Below are 15,744 nucleotides of genomic sequence, written 5' to 3' on the forward strand. Positions count from 1 at the left end.
AATAGTAGAAGCACCAATTGAAAAGTGTGGTTAGGGAGGCACCGGAAATCGAACCCGGGACCTTTATGCCGCGAAACCGGCAACCTAAACAATCGGCCACCCGAAAGGACTGAGGGGTACGCGGTTCGCAGCGGCGGGGAGCAATGACGTGCGCAGCCTATTGTAAAGTGAAAAAAACCTCTTCCCGTGGTCGTAATCGAACCAGGGTCAATCTCGTTATGAAACCGGCGTTCAAGTGATTCAGCTATCATCGCATTCCGGGCGCACAGCATTTCCTTTGCGCCCGTAGCGAGGGCATTGACTTTAAATTTGGCCGCGGGTTCGAGCGCGCTCTGACGCGGTCCATTCTGGCAGGGATGTTAGAGGCTGCTGACAAAGCGATCCGGGCGTGCCAGTCATGGAGAACTTTCAGCCGCGTTCAGATATAAATGTGAGGTGCAATACCGGATCTCCGACGAATGGAGAGGGGCCGCAAGCTCCGCTGTTTCTTCAGCTTTGCACCACCACTGCAACGTGCGCCACTTTTCAAGTAAAGAAGCACTGAAAATAGCCCTGATGTGATGTTTCGCCTCAAATATACGTAATGTTTGTTTTTTCTCAATGTTTACGAGCATGAACAATGCCACCAGTTTTAAAAGTTAAAAATATCTTTGCGTACATAAACGTCTTGTCCAACATCCCGTTAACTTTGTCGGCCGGCAGAAGCAAGGGGCGGACGTACAGACGGACACAGAGAGAGGCGCAGACAGAGACAGAGACGCAGAGAGAGACACAGACGCCGAAAGAGACACAGACACAGACAGACACAAAGAAACACAGACAGACAAAGCCGCACAGACAGAGACATAGACAGAGACAGGACTCTTCTCGCTGTTCGGGAGACAGGACCGCGCTGTTCGGGAGGCTCCAACAGGGGGCCGAAGTCCTCGCGCGGGGCTCCGAAACGGTACGGAAATCCGCCCGAGTACACGCACGAAGAGAAACAACCCGAGGGACATACTACTCTGCGCTGTAAACAGCGGTTGCCATTGGGGGCTATATTTGATTTCCACGCGGGAACGGAGCGGATACGTGCATTCCCTAAGCAGACGCATTAATCAGACTAAACTTGACAAACCCATCCAATCTCTCATTTCTGAAATGGTTTGTTCGCGCATGGGTTGCGCCGAAGGAGTTTTATGGGAACGTGGGACTGCCACATTTTACTTTCGCGTATAGCCGTATGAGGCTTCGCTAAAAAACCACAACATTATCCAGAGCAGCACCGCGTGACAAAGCGAACAAAGGAAGCGACAGCCAGCGCACACGCACGTAACCACTTTGTCCGCGGCAGCCGAGGAAAAAGACACGTTGACAAGCATAAAGAGACGCGCATACGCCGTGCGATGTCTCGACACCAGAAGAGCAACGTAAGATGGCGCTGCAAGCTTGCAATCGCTCGCGTACCCTGGTTAAGTAGATACCAGGTGCACATCTGAATTTATGGTCTTTTTGTCCTGCAGTCGATGAACAAAATTTTGAACAACGATTTTAGAATATTACCGCGAACCATGTATAGGTATGTTTATTTATTTGTTTGTTTTTGCTGCCCGGCCACTTCCGGCTCTGTTATCTGTGTTCCAAGCGAAGCGGGTCTTCCATTCCTTATTTTTTATGCCACATGGGCTATCTCATTCAAATAAGCAGACTGTTTCGCCCTAACGTCAGTAGCCCAGAATAATCTTCTTTGGTCTACAATGTTCTGGATGTAAATCGACGGTTCCAGAGACACTCGCGCCGAAACATAAAAGCCTACAGAGTAGACGCCGCGGCATTCGACTCTCGACGCTCGCCTTCGCACGTCACTTTGTTGACTGCTGCTTCGCCGCTTGAATTCTTTGAGTTTTAGGGGAGCACAAGTTTTCTCCAATAAACTTGTATTTCTTGAAGACAACTGTGTCGTCTTTGGCCACGTGACAATATCATAAAATTTCCCCTCTGACGATAGGTGAAAGCGTAGCCTATGGGAGATCTAACAGAACGGTTATCGATTTATACTGAGGCGCCTGAACATATTGGGAAACGGGGCGATGACAGTAAATGTGACGTTCTAGTGGACGTCATGGAATCCACAAACGAACACAATAAATTATGAAGCACCGGCGACGACTGCACAAGGAGGTAAATGCACTAAAGTGGCCACCTTGAGTAATCTTGGTGACGGTATTGGCGACACTGCGGACCCCCCTCCTCCTTCTCCCCCAAGTCATGCTGTAACCAACCGTGGTAATGAGTTGTAAGGTGAAGGGCAGAAACCACAAACGGTGGCCGTTAGAGCCGTGGTCAAACTCTGGCGGATGGGCTCCGTCTGTCTGTCTACTGGGCATGGAGCTCTGGGACCTCTTTGACTAACAGGGTAAAGTCAAAGAAGAAAGTGCCCCCGTCCTCTGATTTATACTATGGCGCATGCTATTATCTAAACCCCTTCTTTCAAACGATCGGGCCCTGAAAAGGGCCCGCACTGAAGCAATCTTTAAACCCCTACCCAACCTTGTTTTCAACAACCCTGGCTACTTTCTTCGCTTCCTAGTTATGCAAAGTGTCGACAAAGGCACCCGAATAACTTCGAAATCTTTGTTCCTGATCGCCAAGTTCATTGAAGGTGTAGTTAGAAAAAAAAACTATGACGCAAAGAAACATCTGGTGACATGCTTATTGAGGTTAGAAATAAGAAACAATCTGCTAACCTTCTAAAACAAACATGCATAGGTGACTTACAGATCACTATCACCACACCGAACACTCAATAGCTGCCAAGGCGTCCTCTGGGAAACTGAACTCATAAATGAAACTGAGGCAGATATTCTTGAGGGCTTGCGTGAGCAAGGGATGACTACTGTTAGACGCATCACAATGAGGCGCGATGGAAATGAGATCGAAACCAAAAATAGAATCTTGATTTTGATTGCAGTACGCTCCCCCGAATCTGTAAAAGCAGGCTTTCCCCACTGTCAGATAAGGACGTCCATCCTAAACCCCCGACGTTCCTTCAAATGTCAAAGGTACGGACACAGTAACGAAAACGGTCGGGGGCAAAACACGTGCAAAATGATCGAAGCACGACCTACAGACAGATGAGTGTAATGCCACACAATTTCACTGTTGTAACTGTGAGGGATCCCACCCCGCGTACTCCCGTTCTTGCAAAGAAATCAAAAATGAGAAAGAAATCATAAACCTCAATGTGACGCATAAATTGTCTTACCCAAAAGCTCGGAAAAAACATTCGATGCGTCCCTCAGGAAGTTACACTGACGCTGCTCACCGGGGGGGGGGGGGCAGGGGGGTAGAGCGGCGTCAGGTTTCGGTGGCGACCCAGTGCAGCAACGCTGACCTGGTCAGAACACCACCTCCCACTGGGCTGGCTTCGGTTGCCCAAAATGTTGTGCCACAGCCTGTGGATTCCACTGCGGCTGAGGTGGCAACGAACTCCATAGGTGGAGACGGCTTGCCTTCCGCTCCTACTGCGCTGTCGCCCTTGGGCACAGTAGGGAGCGAGGTGGGGAGCCTTGCATCCACATCCACGGGCACAACGACGCTACAGCCGCCATTTGCCCGCGCGGAAAACACGATTGGCCTCCCCAGGAGTCCACGACACAAGGAGGGAGATTCAGCTTACTCCTCTACCGTCGGATGAAGAGTTGGACGTAACACTTACGCCAGCTCGGTCAGGTCTTCAGCCAAACGAGCAGCGTGGCAACATCGGCCGCGGGAAAAAACCAGCTCCGCGCATAACTGGCCAGATACACGCTGCACTCTCTCTTTAAACACTTATTCTAATACAATGCATTACGCAATAGAACTGCAGGGGCTTAATGAAAACTTGGATGACGAACTAAATTCTTCATAGAAACCAATCAACCATCTTATATCTTCAGGAAACACACTTGCAATCCAAACAAACAAACTGTCTTAAGCGCTATTCTGTGTTTAGAAAAGATAGGGCAACTGTTCTCACTCCTGTGGTGGTGTAGCGATTGTCATACAACATTCTATTCCCTGTCAATTTGTTCCTTTGACCACAACCTCGAAGTCGTTGCTGTACGCGTTGCTGTACGCCAACAGGTTAATAACGATAGTTTTAAGTGCGAATGCACTTTATAAGCGACCCTGAATTCCGTTGACCGCCGTCCGTCCACATAGCAACAACTGCGGGTGCGCGCGCTCCTCGTCTTCCTTGGCAACGGGGGGAGATGGGCGTGCGCTGCCTGGCCGCTGACATGACACATACCCACGTGGGGGATTGGCCAGGAATCGGGCGTGAGAAGGGCTAATGCACCAGCCTAAAGGAGTACTGGCACGAAATTTCAAAGCTGAGATCCGCTCTAGCAATCAAGTACAACGACAGCACAAATAGGTGCCTGTGAATAAATGCATCTTTCTTTCTTTGTAGTTGTGGGTGTGTGTGTGTGTGTGTGTGTGATCTCTCTTTCGCGAACATTACCGAACCGCGCAAATTCAACTCCTGCATTCGCACTTTCACATTCTTCCCCTCGGGGAAATGCGGGGTATTTTCTTTTTATATATATTCCCCTTACTTTCACCTTTGTATTTCAGAATTTGAATCCTTATAATGAGCTACCGGACGCATTCCTAGTGGTGGGCCACTTTAATGCCCACAGTAAACTCTGGGGATCTGAACTCGAAGATGGCCGGGGCAGTTTAATTGAAAGATTCTTACTGTCGTCTGGTGAGTGTATATTTCTTCAAAAAAAGCCAACATACTACAGCACAACACACGATACCTACTCACGCATCGATTTAGCAATTGGTTCATCCGTTCTCTTCCCTTCGTTCGAGTAGAACGTGGACTCCAACCCTTAAGGGAGTAACCATTTCCTTGCAACTCTTAAGCGCTTAAATACACTCTCTGACAGTTCCATATACCATAAAATGTTTAGAGAAACCCATGCAGACTGGGTGGCTTTGACGCAAAGGTCACAGTTTTCCTACACATTCACAGAACACTTACAGATAGATGAAGCTTGTAGTATTGTTACCGCCCACATTATTGAGGATGCCAAGAGTTCAATCCCTCAAACCTCCGCTACTCCTCAAAATCCCAGAAGGCTCTGGTGGAATGAAGAGTGCGAAAAACGCACACAAAGCACAAAGCAAGGCCTGGGGTAATCTTAGAAGGTACCACAGTGCAGATAATTTTAGTGCTTTCAAGGGTGCGAAGGCAGTTGGAAGGCGCATTCGCCGAGAAGCCAAAACCAACAGCTGGAGAGCTTTTGTGGGTTCGATTAACTCTTCACTGACGCAAGGAAGGTGTGGAACCGAATAAGGAAGTTCAAAGGGCACAAAACAACCTTACCCCTGTTAGTACCACTGGTAACACATTAGAAGACCAGGCAAACACACTGGCCAAACACTTTGAACTTATATCGAGCTCTTCACATTACACAGACATATTTATGAGGTACAAAACATCTGCCGAGTGCAAATCCATAAGGGACATCAAGAAATCGTCACAAGACTCTTACAACTCTCCATTTGTTCATCCACGAGCTTAAGGTTGCCTTGGCGACATGTAAGACATCAGCACTAGGTGCAGACCAGATCACATACACAGTCATTCAATACTGTAGAATCTCTTTGAAGGGATCGCAGCCGAATCGTCATCGACCGCCATAGGCCTGGTGTGGCCAGCCACTGTCTTGAAGGGACAGAGGTCAATCTCCCTGTGCTCTGGCATCATCGTCATGTCTAGGGGCGCACGAGCGCACGCATTGCTTCTTCGTCTTCCCTTCCCCCTGACGTTCCATTAAGTGCAGACCTTGATGGTCACTTCTCTCCCCCCTTGATGCTTGAGTCTCGTCCTTGGGGGTCGACGGATCCCACAACTTGGTGCCGAAACCCGGGACTCGTGTATGCCAGGCCGACACTGACAAGCAGGACCGACAGCCTTTCTTCGACGGCGTCTGCTTGAGACCGGCGGACCTACCTCCAAGGACCAAGGATGATTTCGATCGAGCGAAAGCTGCGGTGACGAACTGCCCTTCGGGACAAGCTTTCAGCCGTCTTGACCGAGATAGAAGACGGCCTCCGAAGTGGCACCCTGGCTACAGCGATGGACGCTGCGATAGCATTGGAGAGTATCGGGGTCATGTATCGACCAATCCGGAAGCTGGACGAGGACATTTTTGTGGACATCACGAAAGAATTTGTCATGGAAGAGACCTCCAACGCGACTTCGTGCGACTTCGTACAAAGACAAGGTGGTGAAGATCATGGCGGAGCTTCGCTACAGATCTCGAGACCAGCAGGCTGGTGAGTCTCTAGTTTTGCCTTCTGTAACGAGGCCGCCTCATAGCGAGCCCGCAACCACCAGAACGAAGCTACCGACAATAGAACTGATGAAGTTTGGTGGAGACCGTCGGAACTGGACCAGATATTGGAGTCTCTTCGAGCCCTCTGTACACAACAATTCTGAACTGCGGGCGACGGATAAATTTTATTACTTGAGTAGCCTTCTGAACAGCGCCGGGGCTGCATCAGTTTCTGGACTGCCCATGACCGAGCGATGCTACAATGACGCTATCGAGATACTTCAGAAGCGGTTCGGTGACCAGACTCTTATTGCCCGAGACCACCTGCGAGCCCTGATTGACATACCACCTGTTTCATCATCCAGTGACGCAACGAAACTACGAAAACTTTACGACGACGTACAGATACATTGTAGAAGCTTGAATGCACTTGGTAGGAGCCCAGAGACTCATTGTGCTATGCTACGTGAGATCCTTCTTATGGCACTCCTTCGAGACCTGGTACTAAGGTACCACCGGCATTCAAAAACGTCGCCTAATGCTTCAACGTCAACTGGAGGGGAGCGTGATCACCAACCCACAGACTACAAGAAACAGTTCGACGACTTAATTAACCTTTTTCGAGACGAACTTGAGTGTCTGGAAACAGCCATACTGAACTCGCCTCCAAGAACAAAATTTAAGACGAATGACGAACCAGGGGAACAGCGTCGAACAGGAACTTTCAGACGTCGACATTCTGCAGCAGCCCTGTATGCCACAACTAATGTGACGCAAAAGTGCGTGTTTTGTTCCGGATCTGATGATACAGGGTCTTGGTCAGATAAGAAAATCACCATGGAACGAAAGAAGTTCCTTCTCACAAAGTACGGACGTTGTTTCCATTGCCTGACGCCAGGACACCTCGCGCGGCATTGTAGGAGGAAGATCGTTCGCCCGCTTTGCAAACGACGGCACGTTCTCTCAATGTGCAACAAAAACCTCGAAAGCCTTCCAAATGTACAAGTGACTTCCGCCGCCGTGCAAATTCCCTCCGGACAGGCGGAAATGTGTTGTCCTCCTTCAGACACTGACTGTCCAGGCTTATGGCTCCCGTAGCGCTGAAAGGTGCAGAGTGCTTTTAGACAGTGGTAGTCAGCGAACGTTCATCACTACCAAAATCTCCCGGAAGCTAGGCTGCGAGTTCATCGGTGAGGAGGTCCTGACCCTAGGAATCTTCGGAGGGAAAAAGACAAATGAAACATTAAGGAAGGTTAGAGTACACCTGCAAGACCCCACGGGATTAACGACACTCTGCGTGGAAGCATTGAAGGTTTCGTCCATCTGCAACCAGGTGATTCCTGTTCCCGACCAGAAGATCATAAATATTTTCTATCAGTCTATCTACACGACAGCTGTACTGTGCGGATCAGGAAAGGACAAGGGCATATCGATTTTGATTGGTTCCGACTTCTACTGGGACATCGTGGCAGGGAACATAAAAACAGTTGAACCCAGCATGAAAGCTATAGAGACACGACTGGGCTGGACAGTTCAAGGACGTGTTCCGACTACACCGAAAACAGTCCACGGTTAGAGGGTCGTGGTTCTACACGCGAGCCTGTCTGGCGTACCTTTCGCCTTGGAACGATGTGGAGAATCGGAGGCCACAGTCATCAAAGATCCGGTACATGCTTCGACAAATGATCATGTCTCAGTAGACGCAAAGAACAAGACGTGGTTTGCAGACTCAAGATACGAACTCGCTCTTCATCGGAAGCAGGACATCGACCTATGCAAAGAACAAGACGTGGTTTGTAGACTCAAGATACGAACTCGCTCTTCATCGGAAGCAGGACATCGACCTATCCGACAACTTCGACGTAGAAGAGCGAAGACGCGACCAGTTGTTTAAGATCCCAGATAAGGGGCAGTGTAGCTAACGAAGCGAGAAATTGACTGACATTCTAACAAAAGAGATAGAAGCCCAGTCGCTGCTACAGTCCCGGTCCTGGTGGGAAGAACCTGCATCGATCTCTTCGCCTCGGGGCCTCCTGAAACCAAAGAGTCCTCTCGTGCTGCCGCACAAAACAGCGGAGGGCGCTAGTGCACAGAAATTCGCCCTTCAGCTATCGACTTCGAATTCGGTGAACATTACCCGATTGAACCAGGCTGACCGCTTAACGTCTTTACCCTTTAGAAGCATGCTAGCTCCACGTCCTTGGCGGCCGGGAAGATGTAGAATCTCTTTGAAGGGGTCGCAGCCGCATCGTCATCGACCGCCATAGGCCTGGTGTGGCCAGCCATTGTCTTGAAGGGACAGAGGTCAATCTCCCTGTGCTCTGGCATCATCGTCACGTCTAGGGGCGCACGAGCGCACGCATTGCTTCTTTGTCTTCCCTTCCCCCTGAAGTTATCCCACTGCTATCCACTGTTATCGCACTGTTATCCCACTGGGGATAGCAGTGACCTTGATGGTCACTGCTACCTCCCCTTGACGCTTGAGTCTCGTCCTTGGGGGTCGACGGATCCCACAAATACCTCCACGCAGGCATCCTCGAAAGACTCCTTTATTTTGTTAACAAGATGTAGAGTGCAGGACATTTCCCAAGAGGTTGGAAGGACGCAATTGTGGTACCTTTGCTAAAACAAGGGAAATATACCTCTTCTCCTTGTAGCTATCGGCCAATAGCACTTACCAGTTGTTTAAAAAAACTGTTCGAGAAAATAGTCAATAGAAGGCTCATGTACTTTTTAGAATACCATGGTATTCTAGATAGCTGCCAGGCAGGCTTCCGTTCGCAACGATCTACGACCGACCAGCTTAAGGCCTTGGAATCGTACGTTAAAGATGCTTTTGTCCACAGGCAGCACTGTATGTCTATTTTCTTCGACTTAGAGAAGGCGTACGATACTGCATGGCGCTATGGCATCCTGCGTGACCTCAAAGCTTACAGTGTATCTGGAAGCATGTCAACACTATGGAAAGCTACCTGTCTGAGCGAACATTTCGCGTAAGGGTCGGAGCAGCATTTTTTAGAACACACATTCAAGAAAACGAGGTCCCTCAGTGGGGAGTACTGAGTTGTACACTTTTCATTGTCAAAATGAACTCACCAGGTATAAATCTTGTAATCCCTGAATCTGCAAGTGGCAGTTACAACTGGATGCTAATAAACTTGTAAAGTGGACCGATAAAAATGGTATCAAGAGTAATCCTGAAAAGAGCACATGTATTTTGTTTTCTCGGCAGCATGGAGTCCGGCCTGTCCCTGAAGTCCGAATTAAGTGATTCCCGTCAAAAATGAACGCAAGTTTCTGGGTATTCTGCTGGACGGAAGGCACAGATTATTCCTCCACATTAAACAACTAAAAAATAAATGCACGAAACTTATGAACGTTATAAAAACACTATCCAGCCAATCATATGGTGCAGATAAGACAATCCTGTTCCGTCTTTTCAATAGTTTAGTGCGATCGCGAAGAGACTAGGGCAGTGTGGTGTATAATTCTGCTCCAAAAACAGCTTTAAAAATGCTCGACCCAGTGCTGCAGTTAGAGCTCCGCCTTGCGTCTGGGGCTTTCCGGAAAAGCCCTATAGAAAGCCTGTATGCTGCACCAACGCCTGCACCAGCGCACATACATTGCGCTTTTGTACTGCGTGAGAGTGACGTCGTTGAGGAATAATCCGTTCAATGGTATTATTCAAAATGCATCATCTGAAAGCCGCCCGTCACTCCCTCTGCGTTTTTCTTTCCGAGTGAGAGCAGAGGCAGAGGACCTTACTGTCACCCTTAACGACACCTGCAAAACAAACATCACCGAGTTTATTGCACCTTGGAATCTGCGACGTGTCTTTCAAGGGAATTAACAAAAGACACGCACGCAAGGAACTCATTCTGCAACAATTTCTGCATTTATAATACATGTACCCATGCACTGCTTTTTAACGGATGCCTCAAAGTCTGACACTGCCTTCGCATGTGCAGCACATGGTCCCCACTTTTCCAGCACAAGAACGCTAAACAGGAAGACAAGTATAATAACGGCAGAGGCACATGCTATTTTAATAACCATGGAACACATACCACGAACAAAAACACAGTTCATTATATTCAGACTCGTTAAGCATTGTAACAGTGTTACGCCCAGACAAAAAAGTAAGAATGTGACATTGGAAAAGGAAGTTATAGAAATAAAATCAGCGTATGCTTTAAAACAGACCATAATAGTGTGCTGGGTGCCTGGGCACTGCGGAATTCCTGGCAATGAACTCGCTGACCAGAGCGCCGCTGCAGCAGCACTGCGCTGTGAAATCGATGTTCCTCAGCTGTCCTATCTTGACATAAAACCGTTCATTCGAAAGATAAGAGAAAGCTGGTAGCAACACTGAGACACGCAGACAGAAAACTCTACACTATAAAACCCCAAATTGGCAGCTACTACACAGAAAAACATCATAGAGCAACAGAAGTGTACATGTGCATACTATGTATAGGCCATACATATGCCACTCATTCCCATCTTCTAAATGGAGCCCCACCACCACGATGAAACAGTTAAGGACATCGTCTCTCAGTAATACATGCTCTAATTGAATATCCGCACTTCCAGAGTGCGCGAAAGAAGCATTTCCTGGAAGCATTCCCATTACGTGGAGTACATCAGCATTTAGCTCATTCTTTTTTCCCAACGCTGTAACACTAAGGAACGCGTTGACCGACGACATCGCCACATGCACTGATAATAAACGTTTTAGAGATAAACTGGAAGCAAATATTCTCACTCAAGATTAACCTTCAAGTTCTACTGCTGTAACACATATTTTGTGCAAGATGTATTGTACAACTTAATCATTGTGTGCTGCTTCGACTAATTGTTAACCCTGTAAAATTATGTAACACTTGTTTTGCGATGTTCCTACCTTAGTCAATGTTTCAAACTCTGGTGCTTTAGTGCTTTTGTGTTTTTGCATGTTTTTTGTGTTTTCAACAATATCTAGGTTCATTTGTATTTCTGTAAACACTGTTTCATGACCCCCCCTTATGTAATTCCTTCGGGCCTTTAAGGGTATAATAAATGAAATGAAATGAACTGTACACTTACATGATTCTACTTCATCCATCATTGTTTTTATGCGATCAGCCATTCATTCCAAGTAAACACCTCTTTACTTACCTTGGAGACATTGGATTTTTAAGAGAAATCTTATACCACGCACAACAAAGCCCCTCAGAGAGGGTAGCTTTGATGAAAGTTCTTGTTTTAAATTAGGGGCTCTATACACCCCACAGTATTCTATCACATTTCTAACTATTTTTCTTAAAATACTACACCAGACATGACACAACCGTTTGTTGGCGATCTTTGGCCTTCGTTGCCCTCGCGCCAGAAAACAAACATCATCATCAGCACTAAAGTGGCGGCGATATAAAGCATCTTACCCATCCATGTATTATATCTCACTGACTTTTAATTGGGACAGTCAGTTGTCAGTCCCGCCAGGTGTGTGTATGTAAAGGACGATTCTTTCTTGGGGTACTTGGACGTAAAAATTTCGGTCTGTCTGTCTGTCAGTCGGTCTGTACCTTTATTCAGCCGTCCGGGCAAAGGTAAGGCAGATGCAGGACAGTAAGTTAATATACCCACAGCGAAGTCCGGTGGGAATGTTCATACTTCTCAACATTGTTGAGGCAAAACAAATGTTGCGCTCACCTAGGGCAAGTCTTCAATACATAAATGATATTCGCAGTGTTCCTTTATTTAAAATACACGGATGCTTGATTTAATAAAGAATGCAACCAGAAAAATACAAAAACGGTCGCACGCGGTTTCCCTAGGCGCATTTTAAGGAATCAAGCGGCAACAGTAACGAAAGATTCCGCTAGTTAGTTTCCGCGTTTCTCTTGGAACGCAGGTGGAGTAGGGTGCCTCGTTTTACGTACGTCTCTTCCGTACAGCATCGAGGCACCCAGCGTGGAGAAGTGGAAGGAGGAAAATTAAAAATGACTTGAGCAATCCTCTAGCGTGTTTATCTTGGGATGAGCGAGACGGGAGAGGAACAGCATGAGAGGAGAGCGGGAAAGAGAACGGAGGCATTAACATGGCAGGGGCGCCAGACCACTATCGTCTTCCCTCAACACTTGCAACGAAGTGAGCAGATACGCGGCCAATTTTGTTCACCGTCCCCCTTTTCGCAGTGTTTTCCAGTAATGAAAAACGATGTGAAATGAATTCTGGTGTTACGCTCTTTGATTCTTTATGCAGATTCACTGCTGGAACTCTCGCAACGGCTGCGACGCCCTCGGTGCGGTATGCGATATTATGGAGCATTTCGAGGAGGAGTGCCAGTACTACGCAGTGACCTGCTTCCGCTGCAAGCAGAGCATGACATACAAGGAACTCTCTGGACACCTGGAAACCAACGACTGTTTCATCCCAGAAGGCAACGCTTCAAGCATCAGATACGGAAGCCTGGATGCAACGATCACACCATTTGCAAATGACGTCGCACAGCTTCGGGACCAGCTGTCTTCTGTGCAAACTTCCCTTCAAGAAACGAAGGAACTTATTGCGGGTCAAGTGCAGCTTTTCAGGGAACGAGCAAATGCTGACATGCATGTAACCGAATTTGTGCATACATTAGACAACACACTTAAAGACAGCATGCGTCAAAGCCAGCTATCTGCAGATCGAACAGCCGAGGAGCTGGCATTGATCACAAATACACTGCGTGATATTTTAGTGTCAGTAAGGAAAATTAAGACGTCACTAGAAACCTACATTACAGAAGCTACAAGTGAAGTTATCGTAGCATGTCAAAATTTGCAACAAGAATTGGAGGATTTTACTGATTTCACGCCACAAGTGTTAGGGAAAACTGAACAAAGGCTTGAAGGTCTAGAGAACACTGCCCGTGAGCGCCTGAAAAATGAACTGGACATGCAAAAAACCTTGAGATGTTTGAACGAGCGCTTAAGCGACGATGTATGCAGAAATATTTCGGCATTAGGGAAAGCTGCTCAGGTTATTTCGGAACTCCCGCTATGCACTTCTGAGCCACTCGTGTGGACCGTTATAGGGTGGTCAAAATTGAAAAAGGCTGCTACCATTAACGGAGAAGTAGAGGCCTCGGCTGAGAAGCCTAAGTACTTTTTTGGATATTCAATTCTTCCAGGGATTAGAATACTGAAAGACGATGGAGACCTGACCCTTCATTTGATTTACCGGGTATGTCAAGGAGGGTATGACTCGCTACTCGGTTGGCCTTTGCGGAAGAAACTGTGCTTCAATGTTTTCAATGCTGAGGGTGAGGAAATTCCGCAGGAAATCGTGCTAAACCTTCGTACTGGTGCTTTTAAACAAGAAGAAAGACCTACAACTGCCAGAAACGACCCGATATGCAGTAGAGGATACACAAAAATGTGCGACATCGAAAGAAATGGATGCGTGAAAAACGACGAGGTCTCCTTCAAGTTCACTGTGTCACAGCTGTGCTAATAAAACTCATTTTCTGCATTCTAGTGAACAGATAAATGACATGCGTGACTGTAGTACTACTGTACATATACGCCGGGGACGAATTTGATAATAAACGAGTACTAACGTGTGTGTGTGTCGATTTCTGTATCAGCTGCTATTGTCTAAGCAGATCCAACGAGAAATCGGTAAATTGTATCGTAGTGCGCGCATAGAAGTCAATGAAGTGGTTTGTACCCTGGGACCTATTGGGCTGCACGCCGTACAGAAGAACTTTAGTTCAGTAAAGGAGACCTCGAGGCCTCAGTGGGGGGAGAGTCAATCGCACCCAACGCAATTTTGAAGACTAATGTTCCTGTCTCGCCCACCCTGACTGATGGCGTCTAATCGCAAGTCTGTATGAGGGTTTCTGGGACCATGGCATAAGAATATTTTCTTTCTGTTTTTTTCAGGGTTCTAAAATTTCAAACGCTACTACAGCAGGTCTAGTTCACACGTAGAAAAGGTTAGCATGATTGCTAGAACAAAAAAGTATGTCGACGAGTGCGCTTGGTGGTCATTTCTCGAATGTTCGGAAAATGGGTTAACTGGCGCGCTCCCCGGATGGAGAAGTCGCCCCCGTCGGGAGCGCACGCGAGAGTTGGCGAGCGAAGGAGCGCTACTTGACCAGATGGGTTTGACAATTTGTGTGAATCTTAGCCTTGCGATTTGGAATGCTACGCAGCTTTGCTGTGAACATCAGCGTTAGCGGCGTGAGTGGAGCCGGGGTAATTTTTTTTCGTTAATCCAACAATTTTTTTAAAGCAAAGCTGCACGATGACAGTCAACCGCTAGTCACGTTCAGGGACATAACCCAGCATAATCGTTTTCAGAGACAGACCCTTCCTTCGCCTTACCCTTTCCTTTCCAGAGAACAACCAACTACTCTACGACTCATACAATCGGGCTCCTTCCAACACCCGACGTGTTTTTCCTTAATGCACCCGAATCGCTACGACGCTGCATGTAAATTTTGTTCAGAAGTAGGAACCCTCCGCCACATACGCGGGGTGTTAGACTTTAGCCCTGAGCACCCTCCTCTCTATCCGTCAACTACCCAACAAAAGCAATGGGAGATGCTTCTGCCCAGGCCCTCTCCGCCTACCCAGCTTCAGCTGGTGGACAGGCGGCGCCCACTGGGGAGAAGGAACCACTCCTCTGGGCCGCACTCTGGGCCGTTCAGAAATCTGAATAGAAGTAAGTCTTCCTCCTCATCCTGCTCTTGATTCCTTCTATGCCGCCGATCTCGTCGCCTCCGTCCGCGGTGGCAGAAACAAAGAAGTGAGATCGTCTAACACCGGGTTTGAGGTTCCTTTAGCTTTGTAAAAAAAGTTTCCACTCGTGTGCTACACCAATACAACTTAACCAATCACCGTTCATACATCATGCATTGATTAATTACTTACCAAAAATATCTCTTTGAAGTAACAACGGGTATGGTTAAGTGCATTTCACTTTTCTCTGGTTTCAATTCATTTCATTTATTATACCCTTAAAGGCCCGAAGGCATTACATAAGGGGAGGGTCGTGAAACATTGTTTACAGAAATACAAATGAACCAAGATATTGGTAAAAACATAAAAACACGCAAAAACACAAAAGTTCTAAAGCACCAGAGTTCAAAACATTGGCTAAGTTAGGAACATCGCAAAATAAGTGTGACATAATTTTACAGAGTTAACAATAGGTGGAAGAAGCAAACACTGATTAAGTTCAACAATACATATTATACAAAATATGTGTTGCAGCAGTAGAACTGGAAGGTTATTCTTGGGTGACAATATTTTCTTCTAGTTTATCTCTAAAACGTTTATTATCAGTGAATGTGACGATGTCGTCGGGCAACGTGTTCCATAGTGATACAGCGTTAGGAAAAAAGGATGAACTAAATGCTGATGTACTGCCGGTAATGGGGGCTATTGGACGACTGTGATTT

General features: G+C 47.2%; 1 protein-coding gene across 2 annotated transcripts in view; it reads left to right on the forward strand.

Moving 5' to 3' along the window:
• Positions 1-15,744, forward strand: part of LOC144158453 (TNF receptor-associated factor 5-like) — a 147,038-nt gene that overhangs the window by 2,827 nt on the left and 128,467 nt on the right. Inside the window, exon 2 of one of the 2 annotated variants that reach the window (XR_013320072.1) lies at positions 12,558-13,899. The exons of the other annotated variant lie outside the window; for it this stretch is intronic. The gene's annotated coding sequence lies outside the window, so the exon portion shown is untranslated. Of the gene's footprint in view, positions 1-12,557; positions 13,900-15,744 lie in introns of those variants that run through there. 2 annotated transcript variants of the gene reach the window in all.

The sequence above is a fragment of the Haemaphysalis longicornis genome, unplaced genomic scaffold (assembly GCF_048455015.1).
Source record: "Haemaphysalis longicornis isolate Haplotype H1 unplaced genomic scaffold, Haemaphysalis longicornis Haplotype H1 scaffold_10, whole genome shotgun sequence".
Classification (NCBI taxonomy): Eukaryota; Metazoa; Arthropoda; class Arachnida; order Ixodida; family Ixodidae; genus Haemaphysalis; species Haemaphysalis longicornis.